General features: G+C 47.8%; 1 long non-coding RNA gene across 1 annotated transcript in view; it reads right to left on the reverse strand.

The window, feature by feature from the left end:
* LOC139437190 (uncharacterized) overlaps positions 1 to 26,657 on the reverse strand; it is a 31,669-nt gene continuing 5,012 nt past the window's right edge. The window contains exon 2 of the long non-coding RNA XR_011646982.1: positions 1 to 26,657. This exon is cut by the window's right edge and continues 2,520 nt beyond it. This is a non-coding gene — a long non-coding RNA (uncharacterized lncRNA).

Genomic DNA, 26,657 nt, shown 5'->3' on the forward strand with positions numbered 1-26,657 from the left:
TTTGGGATTTTGAGAATTCTTTACATAGTCTGATTACAAGTCTTTTATCAAATATTTTACCCTAGTGCCCTTTGAAGAAATTTTGATCAAGATGAATTTGTCAATTGTTTCTTTTACAGTTTCTACTTCCTGAGGTCCTACGTAATCATTAAGGTCACACAGAATTTTCTCCAATGTTTTCTTTTGGAAGTTTTATGTATATGATTTTACGTTTAGCTCTATATTACATTTTTAGTTAATTTTTATATATGGTGTGAGGGCAGGGTCAAGAGTCACTGCACAAGGATACCCTGACATTTGTTACCATTAACTAAGGGGATTCCTCCTCGACTGAATATGCCCCTTGGCCAGAAATATGTGTGTGGACCTATTCTGGGTCCTCATTTCTGTACTGGATCATGTGCCTATCATATTCCCATCACCACACTGGCTGGATTTCTTTGGCTTTAGAGTAAGTTTCGAAATCAGTTAGTGTATTAGTCAGCCACAAGGGTGCTAATGCAAAACACCAGAAATCTGCTGGGTGTTATAAAGGGTATTTGTTTGGGGTGGGAGCTTACAGACACCAGGCCATAAAGCATAGGTTACTTCCCTCACCAAAGTCTATTTTCACATGTTGGAGCAAGATGGCAGCTGACGTCTGTAGGGCTCAGGCTTCCTGGCTCCTCTGGGCTCAGCTCCTCTGTTTCCTCCACAAGGTCAGCTGGAGACTATCAGGCGAACGGCTCTGTCTCTTTCTCCGGGGCTCCAGCCTAAGTCTTCAGCATCAAACTCCAACATCAAAACTCCAGCATTAAGAACCCTCAGCTCTGTCCTTTGCCATGCCTTTTATCTGTGAGTCCCTGCCCCACCCACCAAGGGGCGGGGACTCAATGCCCTAATTATGTGGCCCAATTAAAGCCCTAATCATAACTCAATCAGGCCCAGGTACAGACCAGATACAAACACAATCACATATCTGTTTTTGGAATTCATAACCATATCAAACTGCTACAGGTAGTTTTCCAACTTTGTCCTTCCTTTCAATCATTGTCTTAGCTATTTTATTTTGTTAATCCATATAAATTGTAGAATCAGCTTGTTGATTTCTAAGAAAGAAAAAAACAATCCTCATATTTTGATTGGGATTGCCTTGAATCTATGAAAACAGTATGTCTCTCCATTTATTTATGTGTCCTTTGATTTTTCTCAATGTTTTATAGTTTTCAGCATACACATAATTTGTTAGATTTATCACTAATATTTTGGGGATTTTGATGCTATTTTAAGTGATACATTTTTTAACATTCCTATTTACAATTGTTCATTGCTAATGTAAAGAAATACACGCCCTGTCCACCCCTGCTACCTTCCTTCCCTTCCAGAATGCAGTGGAACCCTGTGGTACTGCCCTCCTGGCTTTCGGGGTGCTGGGGGAATGCCAGACACTTCCGGGGTCTGAGGAAGCTCTGTGGTTTACCAGTCGCCCACTCACCCCCTTCCCACCGCCAGGCCGGCCACGGGCAGGCTTTGGGGGGCCCCGGCTGCTACCTGCTCTCCTCCTGGAATGTGCCCCAGACTCCAGAACACACACAACCCCAGGACTCTCTCTGCCCAGCTCCCAGGACCAGGAACATAACTTGGGGGCCACTGCCAAAGGAACATCAGGCACCCCTGCCTTGAGGGCACTGGGGATTTCAAGATGGCGCAGCCCGCGTGGCACTCGGGGCACCCATGACGCAGGCCTCACCTGCTCCATGAAACGTGCCCCGTGACCACCAGACTGCCAACAACCGCCCACCTGCCCCTCCCGGGCCCCTCGGCCCCACGGTTCCTCGAGCAAGGGGCCCCACCTGCAGGTAAGGGGCACTCCCCTCCTAGCCCTCCCCCCACCACCCCGTCCACGCACAGGGCCACTGGGTGCCTCCAGGGCCAGCCTCGCTGTCCTGCCGCATACCCAGGCAGGGGGACCCGGGCCCCTGGGGTTGCAGCCTGGGTGGGGTCTACAGCTGTACGGTGTGGAGCACTCTCCCTAAGAAAAATAATACAGAAGGAGGCCTGAAGGGGAATGCTGCTTAGAATAAGAAAAGACACACTTCAGTAGAGTCCCAGAGACAGATAAAGTAGATACAACCCCAGGTACTGGTTCTGCTGAGGACTACAGAGACCCACAGGTTCTATGGTCATGGCAGATGGAGTTCAGTGCCATGTCAGTTGGCCCCACTTTGGAGTTGGTGTTTCTGTGTGATGGAGCTGGACTCAGATGTGATCTTTTTTCACAAGCCTTTCCTGTTACTTTACCAGAATTGTAGTTGGTGCTGGGGTTTAATGTATACCCAGGGGACCTGAATCTCTGGACTGACCATATGATAGCCAGGCCCTGAGCCTCAAGACTTCAGCTCCTACATTCTGGTTTATTGGACTTACCCCACTCAGCTAACATGGAGTTGAAGAAGGTCAACCACCACACCAGGGAGCCAGGAGTGCCTACAACTGAAAGCAGGAGAACTGCATCCAGTATCCATGTAGAATCTAAGCTCCCTCTTGACATAGATGTGGAGTGGACACAACCATTCCAAGGTCCACAGGATGGAGGAATAGAATATGGATTAGAGTGGACTTACTGATATTCTATTCATGAACTGTAATGATTAGTAATCGAAGAAAATGTGGCATTGGTGTGGAGAAAGTGGCCATGGTGGCTACTGGGTGTGGGGAATGGGAGGAAGAGATGAGACGTGGAGGCATTTTCGGGACCTGGAGTTGTCCTGGGTGATGCTGCAGGGACAGTTACTGGACATTATATGTCCTCCCATGGCCCACTGGGTGGAACGTGGGAGAGTGTGGGCTATAATGTGGACCATTGACCATGAGGTGCAGCGGTGCTCAGAGATGTACTCACCAAATGCAGTGAATGTCTCATGATGATGGAGGAGAATGTTGCTATGGGGGGAGGAGTGGGGTGAGGTGGGTGGGGGGTATATAGGGACCTCATATTTTTTTAATGTAATATTAAAAAAATAAAGACAAAAAAAGGAAAAAAAATAGAATAAGAAAAGAAGTCACAGCAAACTGCAAGCTGTAAAAGCTGACGAATCCCACAACCTCATACAATTAATACAACTTTCATTCATTCACTGCCCAACACACTTCCAGTATATTTTTCCTACATTTTTGGCTGCAGAATTTGGTTGCCTCTTCATTGGGCACTGATTTAGCAATATCATTTTGTATAGGGAGTCTAGAAAGACAATTCGGTGTTCCCTTTGGCAGGGTTGAAAGGCCTCTGTGTTATTGGTAATTTTAAGAAGATTCTGTCACCTCGACATTCTTATCGGTGATACCACGCACAACTGTGGGTGGCTCTCGGATTTGGCAAAACCTCTGTTGAGTTTCTCTCAACAGAGATTCCAGGTTTCCGGGTGCAAGGAACGACCTTAGGCTGTGGCTTCGGGATGGCCTCACCATTGTCCATCTCAGTATTTCACGCCAACTCAGGAAGAAATGAAGCTGTGTCCGTGGAGCGCGCCCGTCCTGCTCGCGGCTCTTCCTCCAGCAGAGGCACCTGCTGCGCGGGTCCGCGATTCGTGTGCAGGCGCAGCAAGCCCTGGGCCCCTGGCCCTGTGGCCGCATCACGACTTTGGAGGGCTCTCAAGATGGCCACTGATGTGTAGATCTGTCTCACGTAAGTGTTCTGCCTTGTTGGAAACTGTTTATGAGCAGTGTCTAGTGTTTTGTGCTAGACTAACCAAGATCACAGAGCAGTTTCACCGCTAAACAAAAAATCTTCCAAACCTTTCTTTCAAGAAGCATCTCTGCTGTCCACTGTAGTTTTGCTGGATTTTCTGCAAATATTGGGATCACAATTTTGAAAACCTAATCGTCCTTGAACAGTGTTGCGTGAAATTGCTGCTCATCACAGGTGGCCATGATGGCACATGGACAGACAGATGCCAACAAGCCCGGGAGTGCGGCCGTGGCCTGTGCCTGCCCTGGGCGTGATCTGCTGGCCAGACACGTGTGGTTTTCCTTTCGTTATCTCCATCTTCCTTCTGCACTTCCTTCTGCTTTTTTGCTTCCTGTGTTGAAGTGTCCTGATTCTCATAATATTCATTTATTTGTTGCCATTTTCATTATCCATATTTTCGTTTTTTCCCCTTTATTAGAGAAGTTGTGGGTTTCCAGAACAGTCATGCATAAAGCGCAGGATTCCCACACACACCCTGTTGCTCACCCCTTGAATTGCTGTGCATGTTTGTTACAACTGAAGGAGGCATGTGTTGATAATTGTACTATTAACCATAGTCCATGGCTCAACTTAGAGTTTACTCTTTGCGTATGGCAGTTCCGTGGATTTAAAATTTTTTTTATTCTGTTACCATTTATAAAACCTAACATGGGAATTGGACTTGGCCCAGTGGTTAGGGCGTCGTCTACCACATGGGAGGTCCGCGGTTCAAACCCCGGGCCTCCTTGACCCGTGTGGAGCTGGCCCATGCGCAGTGCTGATGTGTACAAGGGGTGCCGTGCCACGCAGGGGGTATCCCTGTGCAGGGGAGCCCCACGCACAAGGAGTGCACCCGTAAGGAGAGCTGCCCAGTGCGAAGAAAGCGCAGCCTGCCCAAGAATGGTGCTGCCCAAACGGAGAGCTGACACAACAAGATGACGCAACAAAAAGAAACACAGATTCCTGTGCTGCTGACAACAACAGAAGCAGACAAAGGAGAACACGCAGCAAATAGACACAGAGAACAGACAACTGGGGTGAGGTGGGGAGGCGGGGAAGGAAGAGAAATAAATAAAAAAAAAACCTAATGTCCCTTCTCACCACATTCAGGTGTATATATATATATATATTTCAGTGCTATTAATTATAATTACACTGTTTGCTGCCATCACCACCGTGCACCACTGAAACATTTCTCCTGCTCCAAACAGGAGCCTGTACCTTTTAAACCTTGACTTCCCATTGCCTACCCTGACCCCATCCCCTGCTAACCTGTGTTCAAGATTCTGACTCTAGGAGTTTTCTTTTTTTTTTTTTTTAAGATTTATTTATTTATTTCTCTCCCCTCCCCCCACCACGGTTGTCTGTTCTGTGTCCATTTGCTGCATCTTCTTTGTCCACAGCACTGTCCCTGTCATTTAAAACAGGGTTGATTTCTCTGCTCTCTGTTCTGTTCCATTGGTTTATATGTCTGTCCTTGCGTAAGCACCACGCTGTTTTGTTGTTGTGGTGGTTTTACGAGGTACCAGGGATTGAACTGGGACCTGGGACGTGCAAAGCAGGTACTCAACCACTGAGCTACACACCCTCCCCACCATGCTGTTTTGATTACGATGGCTTTGTAATACGTTTTAAGGTCAGGAAATGAGAGTCCTCTAATTTTTTCTTCTTTTTCATGATGGTTTTGGCTATTTGGGGGCCCTTAACCTTCCACATAAATTTTTTTTTAAGGTTTGTTTTATTTATTTCTCTCCCCTCCCCCGTTATCTGTCTGTGTCTGTTCGCTGTGTGTTCTTCTGCCTCCGCTTGCATTATCCAGCGGCACTGGGAAACTATGTCTTTTTTTTCCCGTCATCTTGCTGCATCAGCTCTCCATGTGTGTATGGCGGCACTCCTGGGCGGGCTGTGCTTTTTTCAAGCAGGGCGGCTCTCCTTATGGGGTGCACTCCTTGCATGTGGGGCGCCCCTATATGGGGGCACTCCTGCGTGGCACGGCACTCCTCATGCGCGGCAGCACTGTGCGTGGGCCAGCTCCACACGGGTCACCAGGAGGTCCTGGGGATCGAACCCCGAACCCTCCATATGTTGATGAATGCTTTATCAGTTGAGCCACATCTACTTCCCCTTCCATATACATTGATGATTGCTTTTTCCATTTCTGCAAGGACGGTGTTGGAAATTTTATTAGGATTGCATTTATTGATTCTATAAATTGCATTGGGTAGGATTGACATCTTAATGATATTTAGTCTTCCGATCCATGAACTCAAAATGTCCTTCTATTTACTGAGGTCTTATATGATTTCTTTTAGCAAGGTTTTGCAGTTTTTTTGGGGTATACAAGTCCAACATTATTGGTTAGATTTATTCCTAGGTATTATTTACTTGCTATTGTAAATGGAATTTTTCTCTTGGTTTTTTCTTCTGATTGTTCATTGCTTGAGTATAGAAACGCTACCGATGTTGAGGTGTTGGTCTTGTACCTCACCACTTTGCCGAATTCATTTATTAGCTTTAGGAGCTTTATTTGGATTTCTCAAGATTTTCTATATACAGGATCACATCGTCTGCTAATAGGATAAGTTTTACTTCTTGCTTTCCAATTTGGATGTCTTTTATTTATTTTTCTCACCTAATTGCTCTGGCAGGAACTTCCAGCATGATCTTGAATAGTAGTGGTGACAGTGGGCATCCTTGTGCTGTTCTTGAGCTTAGAGGAAACGCTTTCATCTTTCACCGTTAGGTAGGATGTTAGCTGTGGACTCTTCATATACGCCCTTTATCATGTTGAGGAAGTTTCCTAGGGTTCTAGGTGTTTTTATCAAGAAGGGGTGCTGGATTTTGTCAAACGCATTTTCTACATTAAGTGAAATGATCATGTGTTTTTGGGTTTTTTTTTTCCTTCATTCTGTTAATGTGGTGTACTACATTTATTGATTTTCTTAGATTGAACTACCCTTGCATACCTAGGATAAATCCAGCTTGATCAAGGTGTATAATTCTTTTAGTTATGCTGTTGGATTCAGTTTGCTAGTATTTTGTTGAGGATTTTTGGTTCTTTATTCATAAGAGATATTGGTTTGTAATTTTCTTTTCTTGTGGTATCTTTATCTGGCTTTGGTATGAAGGTGATGTTGGCATCATAGAATGATTTAGGGAGTGTTCCCTCACCTTCAATTTTCTGGGAGAGTTTGATCAGAATTGGAGTTAAGTCTTCTTGGGATATTTGCTAAATTCCTGTTTGACGCCATCTGGTCTTGGGTTTTTCTTTGTTGGGAGGTTTTTTTATTACTGATTCAATCTCTTTACTAGTAATTGGTTTTTGGGATCTGTATTAGTCAGCTAAAGGGGTGCTGATGCAAAATACCAGAAATTGGTTGGTTTTCATAAAGGGTATTTTTTGGGAGTAGGAGCTTATAGATACCAGGCCATAAAGCTTAAGTTACTTCCCTCACCAAAGTCTATTTCCACGTGTTGGAGCAAGATGGCTGCTGACGTCTGCGAGGGCTCAGGCTTCCTGGGTTCCTCTGGGCTCAGCTCCTCTGTTTTCTCCACAAGGTCAGCTGTAGACTATCAGGTGAACGGCTGTCTCTTTCTCCAGGACTCCAGCTTAAGACTTCAGCATCGAACTCCAACATCAAGACTCCAACATCAAAAAACCCTCAACTCTGTCCCTTGCCTTTTATCTGTGTATCTCCACCCACCAAGGGGCGGGAACTCAACGCCCTAATGACGTGGCCCAGTTAAAGCCCTAATCATAACTCAATCAGGACCAGGTACAGACCAGATTAGAAACATAATCCAATATTTATTTTTGGAATTCGTAACTATATCAAACTGCTACAGGATCCTTTATTTCTTCTTGAGTCAGTGTAGGTAGTTTGTGTGTTTCTCAGAATTTGTCCATTTCCTCTACGTTGTCTAATTTATTGGCATGCAGTAGTTCATTGGCATGCAGTAGTTCCTAGTATCTCTTATTCGCCTTTCTGTGTGTAACTGTATTAACAGACAAGCCCTATAGACTTATCTCTTTTGGACGCACCCCTGGTGCGACAGTGGTGGTCAGTGCCCTTGGAGTGCTGGTCCCAGACACAAAGGCCCCGGAGTGGCGTCGCCCTTGGTGGCCCCGAGTCTTCTTCAGTTGTTCTTCATCCTCATGGAGCTTGTTTTCCAGTGGGAGGCCGGGACCTGGCTGGCCCTTCCATCCTTGACAACCTTCTCTCTGGTCGAGAACCAGCTGGGTCCTGTCCTGGCGCGGGTTCTGCACCGGGGCGATCACCCGCTGCACCTCGTCCTCGGGGAGCGCTCCTGCCCTCCTGGGGAGGTCTGTGCCTGCTGCCCGCAACGCCGCGTGACATGGCTTGGCCCACTCCCTGAAGGGCAGTGACGGCAACGGCTGTTCTGTGCTGCTCATAGTGTGGGTGTTAGGCACCCGCTAAGTGCGCTGGCACTTCTCGGGGTCACTGGAGACACGGGGGGCAGCAGCAGCAGTGGCGTGTGGGCTCCCGTGGGAGAAGCCTTGCAGTCTTTTCTTTTTATTCCCTTCCTCTTGTGACTTGCTTGCTGTTTGTTCTCTGTGTCCATTTGCTGTGCGTTCTTCTGTGTGTCTGTATTTATTTTTATTTATTTCACCCGCCCCTCGCAGCTTGCTTGTTGTCTGCTCTGTGTCCATTCACTGCGCACTCTTCTGTGTTGTTGCTTTTTTTCACTTGTCTCCCTTTTCTCTTGCATCACTGCTGAGTCAGCTCTCTGTGCATGCGGGAGAGCCTGCCTTCACAAGGAGGCCCCAGGACACGAACCCAGGACCTCCCATATGGTAGACGCGAGCCCAAGTGATTGAGCCACAGCCGCTTCCCCGCAGTCTTATTTCAGCAGGGTCAGTAGTAATGTAGTCTTCACATCTGGTTTTCCTTACTATGTCCTCTCTTTTTTTCTTCATCAGTCTAGCTAAAGGTTTGTCAGTTTCATTGATCTCAAAGAACCAACTTTTGTTTTTGTTGATTATATCTATTGTTTTTGTTTCCTATTTCATTTATCTCTGCTCTAATCTTTGTTAATTCCTTCCTTTTGCTTGCTTTGGGTTTAGTTTACTCCTTTATCTAGTTCTTCCAGTTTTGAGATTGATCTCTGATTTGAAGTCTTTCTTCTTTTTTAATGAAAGCATTTAGAGCTTTAAATTTGCCTCTGAGCACTGCCTTTGCAGCTAAGTTTTGGTACGTTGTATTTTCATTTTCATTTGCCTCAAGACATTTCCTGATTTCTCTTGTGAGTTCTTTAACCCCTTGTTTTTTTAAGAGTATGCTGTTTAATTTCCACATATTTGTGAATTTTACATTTCTTCTTCTGTTACTGATTTCTAGCTTCGTTCCTTTGGTTGCAGAAGATACATTGTATTATTTCAATATTTTTAATTTGTTGAGACTTGTTTTTGTGACCTCAGCTGTGGTCTCTCCTGGAGAATGATCCATGTGCACCCAAGAAGAACGTGCATTCTGCTGTTGTTGGGCGAAGTGTGTTATGTGTGTCTGTTAGGTCTAGCTGGTTTAGAGTATTGTTCAAGTCTTGTATTTCCTTACTGATCTTCTGACTAGATGTTCTATCCATTATTGAAAGTGGCGTATTAAAGTCTCCTACCATTAGTGTGGAATTATAAATTTCTCCCTTCAAATCTGTCAGTATTTGCTTCATACATTTTTGGGGCTCTGTTGTTAGGTGCATATATATTTACAATTGTTTTATCTTCTTGTGATACTCCTTTATCAGTATTAATGACCTCTTCGTCCATCATAATTGCTAAATTAAAGTTCATTTTATCTGAGATTAGTATAGCTACCCCAGCCCTCTTTTGATTACTACTTACTTTGCATTATTTTTTTTCAACCTTTCAGTTTCAAACTACTTGTATCTTTGAATTTAAGGTGAGTCTCTTGCAGGCAACATATGGTCAGGCCATAATTTTTTTATCCATTCTGCCAATCTCTTCTTTTTTGACTGGAGAGTTTAATTGGTGATAATGCACGACTTTATTCTGTCATTTTGTTATTTAACCTTTGTAAGTATTATATCTTTTGTCCCTCAATTCCTCCACTAGTGCCTTCTTTTTCATTTATTTTATTTTTTGTGTTGTACCATATTGAGTGACTTCTATCTGAATATATTTTTCATATACTTTCTTTGGTTACCATGGAGTTAAAATTTAACACCTAAATATATAACAATCATATTTAGTCTGATGCCAACTTGATTTCAACACCATACACATATACTTTTCTTATACTCTTCTGTACCCCCACCTTTTTTTGCTCATTACAACTTATATCTGTCTAATTTTATGTACAAAACCATACACTTATCATTATTCTTTATACATTTGTGTTTTAGCACCTCTAGTAAGTAAGAAGTAGAGTTACATACCAAACAATACCCTGCAATAATCCGGCTCTGTAACTAAGCAATGATTACCTTCACTCAGGCTTTCACTTCTTGGTGCCCTTTGAGCCACTGTCCAGTGCTTGTTCCTTTCAGGCTGAGGAAGCTCCTGCAGGGCATGGCCAGTGGTAACGGACTCCCTCAGTTTTTGTTTATCTGGAAATGTCTTCTCTTTTTTTAAGCTTTAAAATTATTCATTTATTTTTTAAAATAAATCTTTATTACAGAAGTTGTGAACTTACAAAACAATCACACACATGTGTGCAATTCCCCTACGACACCCCTTCACCAACACACTATACCATTGTGGAGCATTTGTTACAGATTATGAGATGATACCATCAGACTGTTGCCACTAACCGTGGTCCAGAGCGTCCATCCTGCATATTTTCCCCATACCCCCCTAATAGTAACACAGTACACCCTTAGCACTGACGCATCTCACTCATTTCCGAAAGACGGTTTTGCTGGAGTTAAAGTTCTTGGTTGTCAGCTGTTTTCTTTCAGCACTTTAAGTATTTCCACCCATGACCGTCTAGCCTCCACGGTTTCTGATGAGAAATCAGCACTCAATCTAGTTAAGACTCCCTTGTAGATAACACGTTGCTTTTTCTCTTGCAGCTTTTTTTTTTTTTTAAAGATTTATTTATTTATTTAATTCCCCCCCTCCCCTGGTTGTCTGTTTTCTGTGTCTATTTGCTGCATCTTGTTTCCTTGTCCGCTTCTGTTGTCAGCGGCACGGGAAGTGTGGGCGGTGCCATTCCTGGGCAGGCTGCTCTTTCTTTTCGCGCTGGGCGGCTTTCCTCACGGGCGCACTCCTTGCGCGTGGGGCTCCCCCACGCGGGGGGACACCCTTGCGTGGCACGGCACTCCTTGCGCGCATCAGCACTGTGCATGGCCAGCTCCACACGGGTCAAGGAGGCCCGGGGTTTGAACCGCGGACCTCCCATATGGTAGATGGACGCCCTAACCACTGGGCCAAAGTCCGTTTCCCTCTTGCAGCTTTTTGAACTCCCTCCTTGTCCTCTGCGTTCCACAGTGTAATCACTATGTATAACGTGGTACAATTTTCTTCATGTTTATTCTCTTTAGTGTTCTCTAGGCTTCTTGGCTGTACATATATACATCTTTTGCTAACTTTGGTAAGTTCTCTGTCATTATTTCTTTGAATATTCATTCTGCCACTTTTTCTCTTTTTCTTCTTCTGGGACTGCCGTAATGTGTATATTGGTATGCTTTATGGTGTCTGACTGGTGTATCAGGCTATTTTAATCATTATTTTTCCTTCTGCTCTTCAGCCTGACTCACTTCAAGTGTCTTGTCTTCGAGTTCATGATTCTTTCTTCTGCCGGCTCTGATCTGTTCTTGAAACCCACGGGGCAGTCTGTCATCTCAGTTATTGCGGTCTTCAACTCCAGTAATTCTGTTTGGTTCCTTTTAAAAATTTCTGTCTCTTTCCTAAGATTCTCATTTTTCTCATTTATTGTTTTCCTGATATCCTTTACTTTTTTCTCTGCATTTTCCTTCACCTCCTTGAGTACTTTTTAAGATCATTAAAAAAAAATTTTTTAAACCAGTTTTTTAAAAGGCTTTGTTTGATATGTCCACATTCTTGTCTTCTTCATTAGAGTTTTCTGGGGTTTTCTCCTCTTCCTTGGGCTGGGCCATCATTTCCTGTATCTTCGTTTGTCTTGTGCTCTGTTGATACACACTGTACATTTTAATATTTTAAAGTGCTAACTCGGGGACTCACTTGCCAAGATGTCTGCTTCTTGGTTTGGTAACCAGTGGTGCTAGCACGTTTTGTGGAGCTTCAGTCCCTCTGTGGGAAGGTTGGCCCGAGGGAAAGCGGCGTGGGGGCCCTGCCTGTCCCTGGGGGCTGACCTGACCGGGCTTGTTCTTGTAGTCGCCTCGGCTTGCCCTCTTGTCGGGTTTGGTTGTCCCTGTCTCCCAGGAGAGAGGCCTCCTCTCCCTTTGCCCCCCACGGCCCACCTCGCAGGCTCCTCGCTCCTGTCGTGTCTCAGGCTGCTTTCACCTGGAGGCAAATTCAGGGTGGGGGAACCAGCCCGGAGAGGACTGTCCCAGAGCAGGGTCCCCGGTGAGACAGGGCCAGGCCCCGATGGGGTGCAGGCGGGCTCCACCTGGGGGGCCGTCCGGGGCCAAGGCCTCCTCCAGAGGCCCCGAAGCTGAGCGGCCGTGCCTGACCAGCGTTCGCGGCCCGTCACCTACTGCGCTTTCAGCCCTGTGGAGGCGCAGGCCCCTGGGTGGCCTCCACCGCCGTCGTGTCCGGGTGGGCTGGAGCCGTGGCTGCCGAGTCGGGCCCCAGCGCCTGAAGGTGCTGCTCGAAAGCCTGTTCTTGGCTACGTCCCTTTCCGGCACCGGCGAGCCAGCCAGGGGTCCCCAGGGGCCTGTCACGAGCGTGGGGGATGGGCCGTAGCCACTGCGTGGAGAGGGCAGTTTAGTGGACTTGCCCGTAATTGACCAGCCTCTTCCACGCGTCCCTGCATGCTGCTCCGGGATCTGCTGGCCTCTGGAGGTTCAAAATAGTCGCTTCAGACGGTGCCTGCCTGTCCACGGTTGTTCTGATGGAGGACTGAGACCCGGAGCCCCTGCTCCGCCGCCCTCCCGCGCGCCTGCTGTACCCACGTGCTCTTAGCTGGCAGGATTCTTTTCTTTATCTCCATGCCCATGACTTTGGTCATGAGTGCTTTAGCTTCTCTTGTGATATAATCCTTTTTTTTTTTTTTAGGAGGTACCAGGAATTGAACCTGGGACCTTGTATATGCGAAGCAGGAGCTCAACCACCGAGCGAAACCCGCTTCTGTGGCACGATACTTTTTTACACATGTTGTGAAACTCCTACCAGACTTTTTCAGTTTTCTCTTTTCTTTTTCTTTCTAGTAGTTTACTTCCTTCTGGTCATGTCTGGATTTTGGCGTGATTGATGATTCTGAAACACGTGGAGGCAAGCACAAGTGTATCTCAGGTGCATTTTTAAATTGCGTAACTAAATAGAGAAGGAAAAAAATTGCGTAACGAAGTGATCCTACACCACACACACACTTACTGGGATTAAGTGAAGTTCTGTCACTGGAACATAGTTCCATCAGGCCCTTTTGTGGGATCGTTCCAAATTGAGGGCTGTGGGCTATTTTTTCTGCAACTTCCAGATTCTTTCAGAAATGAGGGGAAGCTAGACATTCCTAGATAAACAAAAACAGGATTTTGTCACCACCAGACAGGTCCCACAGGAGATCTAAGGAGGCTGCTGCTGTGGAAGGAAAGTACACCAGGCAATAGACTGAAACCAAACAGAGAAATGAAGATTTCTGGTGGGAGTAACAATAAGCGCCAGCACTGTTCTACTTTTGTTTTGCAACTCGTTTTTACTTTCTACAGGCTCTAAAAGACGTACGCATAAAATGTAATGATAGGTCAGTGGCTTTGGACTCATAATGTATAAACATGTAATTGTTGACAAGAACTACATAAAAGGGGCGACCGAGGGTATGGGGACTTGCGTGTGTCCACGTCGAGGTAAGCTGGTATCAAAGCAGAGTGCTACCAATTCATGATGTTAAATGTAAGCCCCGTAGTAACCACAGCTACGATGTTAGAGAGCATGCAAGCTCCTAGACACAGAATTAGAATACAGGTTAGCGGGGTGGGAGGCAGGGGGAACGGGCATTAGCGCCTAGTGGGTTTAGGCTTCTGTGTGGCGACGGAAGGTTTCGTGAGCACTGCCGTCCCCGCGTCTCACCCGGGACCGGGCTCTGCTTCAGCCTCCCTCCTTGCTTGCCTGCCACTTGACTCTTCGCACAAGTGCCCGTTTCAGCATTTGCCTTTTTGTTACTCCCCGGTTGGAGGCAGGCTCCACTTTCTGCATGAAGCAGTGTCTTCCACGACTGTAGCTCCCCATCACTTTGAACATGAAATGGGCTTAAACTGAATAAAGCGTTTTAAAGCTGCTTTTTATCATTTCTATTAGCTACCTTCCCAGGCGTGTACTCACTGGGTCCAAGGCCACGTAGATTTTTATAGCTTTGATATTTACTGTGGACTTTCTTTCTGTGTGGCTTAGAGCATGCATCCTGGTGGCCTGTTTCCTCGAGCACCCCTCGCCCCTAATTGCGAACGCCACCTGAAGACGCAGCGCGTGGGGATCATCCAGGCGGTCTCCGTGGCGGTGGGGGCCCGGGCGAGCAGGTGCTGTGCTGGCGCTGGCCCAGCTGGCCGCGTGGGAGGTGGGGTGCTGCCCTGCGCGGGCTGTGCCCCCGCCTGGGCCTCCTGAAGGCGGGGTCCTGCCTGCTTGCACACATCGGCCCTCGCATCGCGGGGCCCAGCTCAAGCCAGAGCCAGCGCAGGAGGGCAAGCTCGGCCGGGTCGAGCTCAGCAGGGGCCGCGGGCGGGGGCTCTGGGGGGCTCTCCTGCTGCCTGCGCTTTACACGGCGCGTATTTTCCAAGGCAGGCTTTGGGAGACCCCAGCTCCAGCTCAGAGGAGGCTCCGCCGGTCAGCTGCACGCAGGAGCCGCCCCTGCGGCTCTTGCCTCCCTCCCAGGCGCAGGGGACGTCTGGACGGCCGCCTTAGCTTAACGCAGAACTACACAGGGGAGCAGGCAACCTCGGTGTTGAGCACCTGCCTTCCACCGACAAGGTCCCAGGTTCAATCTCTGGCACCTCCTAAAAAATAAAAAAACATGACTGCACCTCCTCACGTTTCACGCCTGGCGCTCCCAGGACAAGCCGAAGGCCGTTAATGGGGACACAGCGACCCGGCCCTGCGTCCAAGGCCCGGGAAGGCGCATCTCCTGCCCCAGAGGCCGTGGCAGGGCTTAGGGACACTCATTTTCAGACCCAGTTTGTTGATTTGATAAAAACACTGCAAAAGATAGGAAGAGAAGGAAACTTTCTCAACTGGTAAAGGGTATAAATGACAAACCCACAGCTGACATCATTGACAATGGTGAAATCCTAAAAGCTTTCCCTCTAAGATCAGGAACAAGCAAGGCTGCCCGCCAGCACCCCTCCCACCTAGCGCTGCGCTGGAAGTACTCGCTCCAGCACGAGGCAGGAACCAGACAGGAAAGGCGTTCGAATGGGAAAGGAAGAAGTCAAAATTTCACTGCTTGCAGACGACACGATCCTATACATAGAAAGCCCGGAGAAATCTACAACGAAGTCGCAGGTTATAAGATCAATGTGCAAAAATCAGTAGCATTTCTGTACACCAATAATGAGCAAGCTGAGGAGGAAATCAAGAAATAAATACCATTTGCAACAGTAAATAAAAAAAATCAAGTACCTAAGAATAAATTTAACTAAAGATGTAAAAGTCGTATACACAGAAAACTATACAACACTGTTAAAGGAAATTAAAGAAGACTTAAATGAGTGGAAGAATATTTCCTATTCATGGATAGGTAGACTAAATATCATCAAGATTTCTATCCTATCCAAACTGCATCTACAGATTTTTTTTTAAGATTTATTTTTTATTTCTCTCCCCTCCCTCCTCCCCCCCCCGTCTGCTCTCGGTGTCCATTCACTGTGTGTTCTTCTGTGTTCGCTCACATTCTTTCAGTGGCACCGGGAATCTGTGTCTCTTTTTGTTGCATCATCTTGCTGCGTCAGCTTTGTGTGTGCAGCGCCACTCCTGGGCAGGGTGCACTTTTATTGAGCAGGGCACACTCCTTTTGCGTGGGGCTCCCCTACGCAGGGGACACCCCTGTGTGGCAGGGCACTCCTTGCTCACGTCAGCACTGCACGTGGGCCAGCTCCACACGGGTCAGGAGGCCGTGGGTTTGAACCTCCCTGCGGTTGGCGGACGCTCTATCAGTTGAGCCAAATCCGCTTCCCTGACCTACAGATTTAATGCAATCTCAACAAAAATCAACACAGCATTTTTTAATGAACTGGAAAAACTATGAAATTTATTTGGAGGGGAAAGAGGCCCTGGATAGACATGTTGAAAAAGAAAAATGAAATTGGAGGTACTACACTACCTGGCTTTAAAACATACTACAAAGCTATAGTGGTTAAAACGGCCTGGTATTGGCACAAGGATAGACACGCTGACCAATGGAACTGAATTGAGAGTTCTGATAGAGGTCCTCGCATATACAATCATCTGATACTCGACAAGGCCCCCAAACCCAACTGGATATCCATACGCAAAAAATGAGAAAGGATTACCATTTCACACCTTATACAAAAATCAATTCAAGATGGATCAAAGACCTAAATATAAGGGCCAAGCCCATAAAGACCCTGGAGGGCAACGCAGGGAAGCACCCACAGGACCTTGTGATAGGAAACGGCTTCATGAACTTCACACCCAACGCACACGCAGCGAAAGAGAAGACAGATAAATGGGACCTCCTCAAAATTAAAGCCTTTTGCACCTCAAAGGTGTTTATCAAGAAAGTGAAAAGACAGCCTACCCAATGGGAGAAAATATTTGGTAACCATGTATCGGATAAGAGCCTAATATCCAACATACATAAGGAAATCCTATATCTCGAACATTTAATATAAGGGTTTTCTTGGTATTTTCTTTAAAAAAGAGGTTTTTTTTTTGTAAGATTTATCTCTGAATTTCTCATTTGTTCAGAATGAAATCCAATGAGGGATATGTGTATTATTCAGCTATAAAACTCACTCCTAAAATCAGATGCGGTTTAAAGTGCTTCACCAGTTTTTAACTTTTAAATTACTCAAGTATATTTTCTAACTTTAATTCAAAAGCGATAAAGATGACACGTCCTTTTGTTTTTAATGAAAAAGAAGAGAATCCGGAGCAGGAGCAGTCGCTTGCTGGCAGCTGGGGGCCTGCTGGCTCTGCACCCCGGGACACAGGCAGACTCGCTCCCCGCTGGGTTCTAAAGACGCTGCAGCGTGGGGGTGTCCGTGCAACGCCCAGCTGGGTTCCCCTGACTTCCATTAAAGTCACGTGCGGATTTTCTCTATTTTCAAGCAAGGCAGGAACGAGCATCCTTGTACAGTTGTCAATATACTTGTAAAATTCTACAACTGGAATTGCAGGGCCAAAAGACACTCATACTTTACGTTTCGTTAGTGTAGCAATTTAATATGCTTACGAATTCCAAAAATAGATATTGGATTATGTCTGTGATCTGGTCTGTACCTGGGCGTGATTAAATTATGATTAGGGAATTGATTGGGCCACGTCATTACGGCATTGAGTCCCCGCCCCTTGGTGGGTGGGACTCACAGATAAAAGGCATGGCAAAGGACAGAGGTGGAGCTTTTCATGCGATGGTTTTTGATGTTGGAGTTTGATAGTGAAACCTTAATCTGGAGGCCTGGGAAGTAAGCACACAGAGGAAAGAGAAGCCAGCCCCAGGAAGAGAGGAACCCTGAGCCCAGGAAGAAGCAAGACCCTGGAAGGGAGGAACCCAGGAAGCCTGAACCCTGCAGACGTTGGCAGCCATCTTGCTCCAAATAGACTTTGGTGAGGGAAGTAACTTATGCTTTATGGCCTGGTATCTGTAAACTCCTACCCCAAATAAATACTCTTTATAAAAACCAACCAACTTCTGGTATTTTGCATCAGCATTCCTTTGGCTGACTAATACAGCTAGATTCCAATTAGGTTTTATTTTTGTTTTAGATTTATTTTATTTCTTTCTTTTCCCTTCCACCCCCCCCCCCACTCCCCATTATCTGCTGTGTGTCAACTCACTGCGTGTTCTGTGTCCACTTGCACCCTGGGTGGCACCGGGAAACTGCGTCTTTTTTGTTGTGTCATCTTGCTGCGTCAGCTCTCCGTGTGTGCGGCACCAGTCCTGGGCGGGCTGTGCTTTTTTCACACGGAGCAGCTCTCCTTGTGGGGCACACTCCTTGCGTGTGGGGCACCCCCATGTGGGGACACCCCCTGCGTGGCACAGCACTCCTTGTGTGTGGCAGCTCTGCACATGGGCCGGCTCACCACATGGGTACCCTGGGTACCAAACCCTGGCCCCTCCATATGGTAGATGGACGCTCAATCAGCTAAGCCATGTCTGCTTCCCCCAATTAGGTTTTGATGGCAACTCCAGGCACTTTCCTGCAAAAATCCCAGTTAAGGACACGTGTGTGGCCTAAAAGGGCACGGGTGTGGCAGGGCCAGCTCCAGCTCCCTTGGACACCACTCGAGCTCTGGAGGCGGCCCTGCCCCTCCACACCCACCCGTGGAGTGGACACCGCAACATTAGCCCTTCTCCGAGGAAGGCGGTCTGGTTGTTTCGGTTTGGGGTTGTTGTGAATAAAGCCATTTTGTGGGTGTTTGGGTAAATGCACAGGAGGGGACTGCCGGCTCAGGTCGGAGGTGAGAGGATTCCTAGGAAGCTGACACTCTCTTCCCCAAGGGGCCTGACCACCTCTCGTTCCCACCAACGACGCGAGGCCAACCCTTGTCAGGTCGGTTTTACCCGTTTTAACCGTCCTAAGTGTCTGTGGTATTGTCTCGTTTGCATTGCGGTTCTAATTTGCATTTCCCTGGTGGCTGATGATGTTGCGTGTATTTTTGTGTGCTTATTGGTCATTTATATGCCTTCTCTTGTGAACTACCTGTTCAAGTCTCTTGCCCATTTCTGAAAACTGGGTTGTCTTTTTATTATGGAGTTACAGGAGTTCTTTTCAATCTTGCCAGGTATGTACTATGCGTATCTTCCCTGAGGGCATGGCTCCGTTTCCTTACTTTTCACGCGTCTGGTGGAGCCAGTTCTGTCTCGGGCAGCTGGGTGCTGCGCCCGGCAGGGCCGTGTGCTCCAGACGGGAGCTCGCTGATCCCTTGTGGCCCTGACAGCGGCTCCCAGAGCTGCCACGACGACGCTGGGCCCACGTCGCCCTCCTGAGGGGCGGGGCCGTGCCGCCTGCCCCCATCACGACCAGGCGCCCCCGGCCTGGCACCGGGTGTCTTCCCGCCCTTCAGCCTCGCCCTGGGAGGCCCCGGGGTTCCTCATGGCTCCCCCAGTTTCTTCCTGCTTCCCTTACCCCACCTGCCTTCCTGCCGTCCTGGGCCCTCGAGCCCCGGGGCAGATCTTGGTCTCACGAGGAGGGGCCGCCCTGCCCTGCGGGACCACCCTCCTGGGAACTGGCGGACTCCCTGCCCTGGTGCCCACCCTCGGGACCAGGATTCGCAGAGGGGCAGGTGCGCCTGCCCACAAGCCCCCTCTTCAGAGCAGCGGTGCTCCCCCCGCCCGCTCGGGACCCCCGTTATTCCCAGGTGCAGTCCTCTCCTCGTCCGCCGCCAGAGCTGGCGGGACCGGCACAGCCACTCCCCTGCCCTCCGCCAGGCGGGGGGGCAAGGAAGAGAAGGACCGGTGGCCACGCAAATCCTTAGGCTTTTTGGCTGGATTTCTTTTGTAATAAGTTATTTTGTACCATAAAGAACCAACTGATTGTGCATGCCGGGTCTCTATCGGGTCGTTCTATTCTGTCCACTCATCTGTTATCTGCTCTTATGTCATTGTCATACTGTTTTGATTAACTCCAGCTTTAGATTAACTTTTTTTAAAAGATTCATTGTATTTATTTCTCCCCACCCCCTTGCTGTTTGCACTTGCTGTGTCTGTTCGTTGTGTGCTCATCTTTCTTTATTAGGAGGCACCAGGAACCAAACCCAGGACCTCCGATGTGGGAGGGAGGTGCCTAATTGCTTGAGCCACCGTCACTCCCTGCTTTATTGTGCTCTCATTATGTTTTCCTTGTGTCTCTTCTTGTGTCAGCCTGTTGCACCAGCCCATTGTGTCAGCTTGCTGTCTTGCTCATCTTCTTTAGGAGGCACCAGGAACCAAACCCAGGACCTCCCATGTGGTAGGCAGGAGCTCAATTGCTTGAGCTACATCTGCTTCCCTAGATTAACTTTTTTAAAAAGATTTATTTATTTCTCTCCTTCCCCCCACCCCCGCCCCAGTTGTCTGTTCTCTGTGTCTATTTGCTGCGTTGTCTTCTTTGTCCGTTTCTGTTGTTGTCAGCGGCACAGGAATCTGTGTTTCTTTTTGTTGCATCATTCTGTTGTGTCGGCTCTGTGTGTGTGTGGTGCCATTCCTGGGCAGTCTGAACTTTCTTTCACGCTGGACGGCTCTCTTTACAGGGCGCACTCCTTGCGTGTGGGGCTCCCCTACACAGGGGACTCCCCTGCGTGGCAGGGCACTCCTTGCGCACATCAGCACTGCGCATGGGCCAGCTCCACATGAGTCAAGGAGGTCCGGGGTTTGAACAGCGGACCTCCCATGTGGTAGCCGGACGCACTATCCGTTGGGCCAAGTCCGCTTCCATAGATTAACTCTTGAAATCAGGTGCTGTGAGCTCCAACTTAGTTCTTGTTTTTCTGGATTGTTTAGGGTATTCTAGGTTCTTTGCATTTCCATACGAATATTGTCAATTTCTACAAAATCGCCTGCTGAGGTTTTGATTGGGATGCCTTGACTCTCTAGATCAATCTGGGCCTATAATATCAATCTTGTGAAAAAAAAATTAAGAATACATTTCTTCTCTTTACTACTGTACCCCGAGGGACTTAGAGCAACCAGGGGCCTCTCCACATTCACTGTGACAACGAAACTCCGCGTTCCTAAGTACAGCCGTGGGCACTCGAGATTGGAGGGGCTCCAGAGGTCATAAAGCAGTGAGCTTTTGAGGCTAGCTTATTTTTATTGTATTACAAGTATCTGAAACTTCATGAGCATATGATAAATGTGGGTTTCTTTATCAAGTAGACCTCAACTCAGCTCGGTGCCTTGACAAGTACAGTCAACATCCACTGCCTGCCTCGTCCGGGAAGCACTGAGGTAGGAGGACAGGAACCGCCTAGACTGACTGAACAAAACACTTCCCTCTAAAATTCTGGGTAGCACAGAGCTATTTTACACTCTGGTATTTATCTTTCCATAAAGAAGAAAGCCAGAAATGTGATACAGTATTTACATCCATGATAATGCATTTTGAACTCTTACTACTGATTATCAGTAGGGCCACATTTAAAAAAAAAAGATTTATTTATCTTCTTCCTTTTGCCACTTGCTCGCTGTCTGCTCTCTGCATCCATCCGCTGCGTGTTCCTATGCATCCACTCGTCTCCGTTTGTTGTGCCATCTCACCGCGCCAGCCCTTTGCGGGCGCGGGCCAGCCTGCCTTCACAAGGAGGCCCTGGGAAGCGAATCAGGGCCTCCCATGTGGCAGACGGGAGCCCAGTTGATTTAGCCACAGCCACTTCCCAGCAGGGCCACATGTTAATGAATATACCTTACATTTTCTTTGACAGCTTGGCCAAAATAAGAATATGTATTTTCTCTCTGTGTAATATATTTCTTCCATGCAACTCAAAGTGCTCCTTCGTCTCTCACAAATGGGCTACGGGCTCACCCACCGCCAAGCACCAGCGCTGAAAGCAGCGCTCGGCCGCCCGCAGTCAGATGCAGCGACTCACACGGTGGCGTGAGCCAGCCGTTCCTCGAGCTTGTGTTCTGGGGGCAGCACTGGAGTGATCCAGAGGTGTAGCTCAAGGTCTCTAGAGCCAAGGAGTTCATTTTAATAGTGCTGGGGATATGAAAAGGACCGAATGCAAAAAAGGAAATAACCCAAGGAAGGCAACAAGAAGTGTCACAAGGCAGTAATTAAATGTTATTAAATGTCAGCGCTGCATCCACCTGTGTCATCAAGTCCTGGGGATGGAGCGAGAGAGATGAGAGCTGGATCAGAGAGCAGCCAGGAGCAACAAGCAGGGGGACTGGACAGACGGGGGCATTGGTGGAGGCGGTGCTACGCAGGCCACGCGGGATGGGGACCGAAGCGGGTGTGGCAGCGGCAGGGCGCCGCGCCAGGCGGCCCCTCTGGCTGGGGCGGGGGTGACGGTGGCTGAAGGGAGAGGGTAGGCCCCCGTTAGAAGGGCTGGAGACCGCAGGGTCAGTGCTATCTTGTGCACGACGAGGAGCCTCTCACGATCTTTCAGCAGAGGGATGAAATTGCGAAGTTGGTGCCTTAGTTTCCAGGCAGCGAAGACAAGCACACACGAGGCTGCAGGAACAAGGGCAAGGGGCCGGCTCGCGGCTGTGGCGGCCCCGGTGCTTCCGGAAGGCTGCGGGCTCTTCCCTCACGCCGCGGCGGCCTCTCCCCTCTCCCAGGCGCCTGGTCTTCCAGCCTCCGGTGCTCCACGCGGCTTTCTCTTCCAGTCTCCAGGCCCGGGCGCTCCTCCACCAGACTCGCCGAAGGGGCCCGTGTGCAGCGGGCTCGCGCCAGCGCAAGGCCGCGTGCTCTCCTGGTACGTGGTTCACCGCCACGCCCGGTGTTACTCTCTTACTTCTCCTTTCAGCTGTCACCTTTGCTTTGTTGCTGTACACATGCAGGATTATGACATTTCACTGATGAGCTGACCCACAGCGTGACAAACTCTTCGTCTTTACTAGCCCTTGGCTTGATGTCTCCTCGCCCAAGAGCAAGGCAGCTGCTGGCTCTCTCATGGTTAGTGCGTAGATGGTACGTCATTTTCTATACTTGTATATTCAACTTGTCTTGGTCTTCAGATTTAAAGTGTGTGTTTTGTAAACTCATAGGTTACGTGGTGTTTTTTCACCCAGTCTAAAATCTGTCTTTTAATTGCAGTGTTCTAGGTATTTCAATTTAATGTAATGATATGTTTGGAATTAAATCCACTACTTTTCTAAGTGTTCTCTATTTGTGCCATCTGTTCTTTGTTTCTTCTTTTAGATTATTAAAGTCTTTTAAAATTATTCCATTTTACCTTCCCTATTGTATTTTGGCTCTCTTTATACCATATATATGTATTTGTATAAATGTGCTTTTAGTGGCTGATTTAGAAATTATACCAGTTTGTAAACTATGTAAAAACCTGAAAACAATGAAATAACATTCCGCACTTTGTTTCCTTTTTGCCATTTTTTTTACTTTCAACTTTATTGTCTTTAAAAATATTAACTTATTTTGAAATACTTTTAAACTTAAAGGACAGTTAGAAAAATAATACAAACCCCATACAGAGAACTCAGCATACTCTCAGCCCCTCTTCAATGCCCAGATCCACTTATTTTAGCATTTTGCCACATTTGCCATCTCATTCTTTCAATCTCTCCATCCATTTCTCTGTCTCTCCTTCCGTCCATCCATCCATCCACCATTTTCTGAACACTGATGTAGGTTGTGTACATCATGCTCCTTGAACACTTAATTCCGCCAGGAACATTTCCTAGGAACAAGGACGTTCACCCACGTCACCACCTCAGATGCAGTTATCAGTTCAAGAAACGTATCACTGATATAAAGCCGGCAGTCTATATTTCAATCTTTTCACACGTCCCAGTTATGTCCTTTTAGCCTTCTCTCCTCCCGTGCTAGAGCCCATCTAGGATCGTATTGCATTTGTCATCTCTTTAGTTGCTCTCTTTTTCCTTTAAACTGTGGTAATATATATAAAATGTAAACTTCCCACTCGACCATTCAACAGGGTCAGTCTCATTCACAATACTGCAGGGCCTTCATCTCCCGTTACTGAACTTTCCAGCATCCCACACAGAAACTCTGCAGCCATTATTTATAACTTTTGGAAGTTTTCAGCCATTATTTTTTTTGAATATTCTCTCTGCCCTTTCTCTCTTCTCCTTCTGGCACCCCACAACTGATGGTGCCCACAGCTTCTCCAGGCGCTGTTCGCTTTTCTTCATTCTTTCTTCTTTCCACTCTTTGGATGATTTCTACTGTCTATCTTCAGGTTCTCTGATTCTTTCTTCTGCCAGCTCCAATATGCTTTTTTTAAAAAGATTTTTTTATTTATCCCCCTAGCCCTTCCCCCACCCTGCTATTTTTGCTGTCTGGGTCCATTCGCTATGTGATTTTATGTATCTATTTCTCTTTTTGTCTTCTCTTCTCATTTTTTTCTCCTCTAGGATTCACCAGGATTTGATCCTGGGGACCTCTGATGTGGAGAGAGGTTCGCTGTCAGCTGCACCACCTCAGTTTCTGGTCTCTGTTGTGTGTCACTTTGACTTTCCCCTTTGTCTCTTTTGTTGTGTCATCATCTTGCTGCGTGACTCACTTGCGCGAGCACTGGCTCGCCGCATGGGCACGCTTCCTGTCCGTTTTCCTCAGGAGGCCCCAGGGATCGAACCCGGGTCCTCCCATATGGTGGGTGGAAGCGCTATCACTTGAGCCACATCTCCTTCCCCCAATATGTTCTTGTATCCCTCTAGGGGATTCTTTTTTTTTTTTTTTTAAGATTTATTTATTTATTTAATTTCCCCCCCTACCCTGGTTGTCTGTTCTTGGTGTCTATTTGTTGCGTCTTGTTTCTTTGTCTGCTTTTGTTTCTTTGTCCGCTTCTGTTGTCGTCAGCGGCACAGGAAGTGTGGGCGGCGCCATTCCTGGGCAGGCTGCACTTTCTTTTCACGCTCGGCGGCTCTCCTCACAGGTGCACTCCTTGTGCGTGGGGCTCCCCCACGCGGGGGACACCCTTGCGTGGCACGGCACTCCTTGCGTGCATCAGCACTGCGCATGGCCAGCTCCACACGGGTCGAGGAGGCCCGGGGTTTGAACCACGGACCTCCCATATGGTAGACGGACGCCCTAACCACTGGGCCAAAGTCCGTTTCCCCCTCTAGGGGATTCTAAATTTCTGTAACTGTGGTCTTCAGCTCTGTTGGTTCTTTTTGATAATTTCCATCTCTCTATTGATATTCTCTTTGTGTTTCTCAAACTTTCCTAATTATTTTTTTCAGCTCTTTGTCCACGTTGTCCTTTAGTTTTTGAGCATATTTAGGGCCATTTTTTAAAAGTTGCTGTCTGGTGTGTCCCAGGTCTGGTCCTCCTCATGGACGGTTTATAATGTTTTAAACTTCACCTTCACTGGGCCATCACTTCCTGTTTCTTCGTATGTTTTGTGACTTTCTGTTGAAGGACGTATTGGACATATTGATATTTTCATGTGTTAATGCTGGAATCTAGACTCTAAGGTGTTTGTCACTTATGTTTATAGCTATGACAGAGCTTAACAAAAGGCGTTAACAAAAAAACAAAACAAGAACAAAAAAGAGAAAACCTCCTTCCCAGTCCCTGCAACCCTGCCCCGTGCTCCCCCGCGGGCATCCACACAATGCGTTTGCAGGGCCTCCTGGTCCTTTCTGGATGGGCACCTGCTCTTGGGCGCGTGTGGCCCTGGGAACGTCTCCACTTACTGGGTTCTGAGCGCCTCCTTTTCCCTGGGACGTGGTTTCCTCATGGCCTGGCCCTGCCCTGATGTCCTACAGCCCAGTACCCTTGCCCGACTGCGCGGTCCACCTGCTCCCTTACGGGGCTCCGGGGAGAGCTCGGCGAGCGTCCAGTGCTGGGACGGCGAGGCCCTGGGCCACCGCTGGACAGACGGCCGGACAGACACGCCCCCAGTGAGTGCGAGGGTCCCTCGGGGGCACCAGGGATCCGCACCGGGAGTGCTGGCTGGCTGTGGGGAGCCCGCGAGGGGTGGAGGGGCCAGCCAGGGCACCACCAAAAGCCACTGCTTTAAGCAGCTCTTTCACGGCTCGGTGCGCACCGTCCTTCAGGCCTTTGTGTTTCCTGGAGCTTTGTTTCTGCCGGTGCTTGTTGGTTACGCAAGGCTTTCGGGGCGGGATGGCGCCCTGGAGCGTCTCCACTGCCATCCTGAATGGATCCGTTGTCATGGTTTTTATTCTTGAAGGCTGCGTTGTCCGATATGGTAGCCACTAGTCACGCGGGGCTCTTTAAATGTCAAGTTAAAAAATTAAATATAACGAAACAAAATTCTAACATTCATTCCTCAGGCTCACTAGGTACATGAGGTAGTTGCTTCCATACTGAACAGAAGCCATTATAGAACATTTCCGTTATCACAAGAAGTCATACTGAACAGTGCTGTTCTAAAACATACAGTGTGTTACTTAAAATTTTGCTTTAAGGACTCATTCCATGATTTAAACATTTTTGATTCCCCCTGCCCCTCCCAGGACGGCTCCCTCATCTGTCTGCTCGTTGCCTGCTGTTTGCTTCTTCTTTAGGAGGCATCAGGAATTGAACCCAGGACTTCCCCGTGGGAGGTGGGCACCGAACTACCTGAGCCACATCTGCTCCCCTCAGTGATCTTTCTTTTTTCAAAAGATGTGTTATTTATTTATTTCTGCCCCCCTCATGGTTTGCGCTAGCTACCTGCCCTCTGTTCACCTTCTTTTCAGAAGACTCCCGGAACCAAACCCTGGGTTTCCCATGTGGGAGGGAGGCGCCCAACCACTTGAGCCACCTCCGCTCCCTGCTCGTTGTGTCTCTTCAATGCGTTATCTCACTGTATCACATTGTTGTGTCAGCTCGCCGCTCCAGTCTGCCACATCGGCTCACTGTCTTGCTCATCTTCTTTATGAAGCACCAGAAACCGAACCTGGGACCTCCCGTGTGGTAGGCAGGTACCCAACTGCTTGAGCCACATCAGCTTCCTCCCTTAATGATTTTTTAAAAAAATTATTTTATTTCTCCCCCCACCCCGCTGTCTGTTCTCTGTGTCCAGCCG

Source organism: Dasypus novemcinctus, chromosome 21 (assembly GCF_030445035.2).
Source record: "Dasypus novemcinctus isolate mDasNov1 chromosome 21, mDasNov1.1.hap2, whole genome shotgun sequence".
Classification (NCBI taxonomy): Eukaryota; Metazoa; Chordata; class Mammalia; order Cingulata; family Dasypodidae; genus Dasypus; species Dasypus novemcinctus.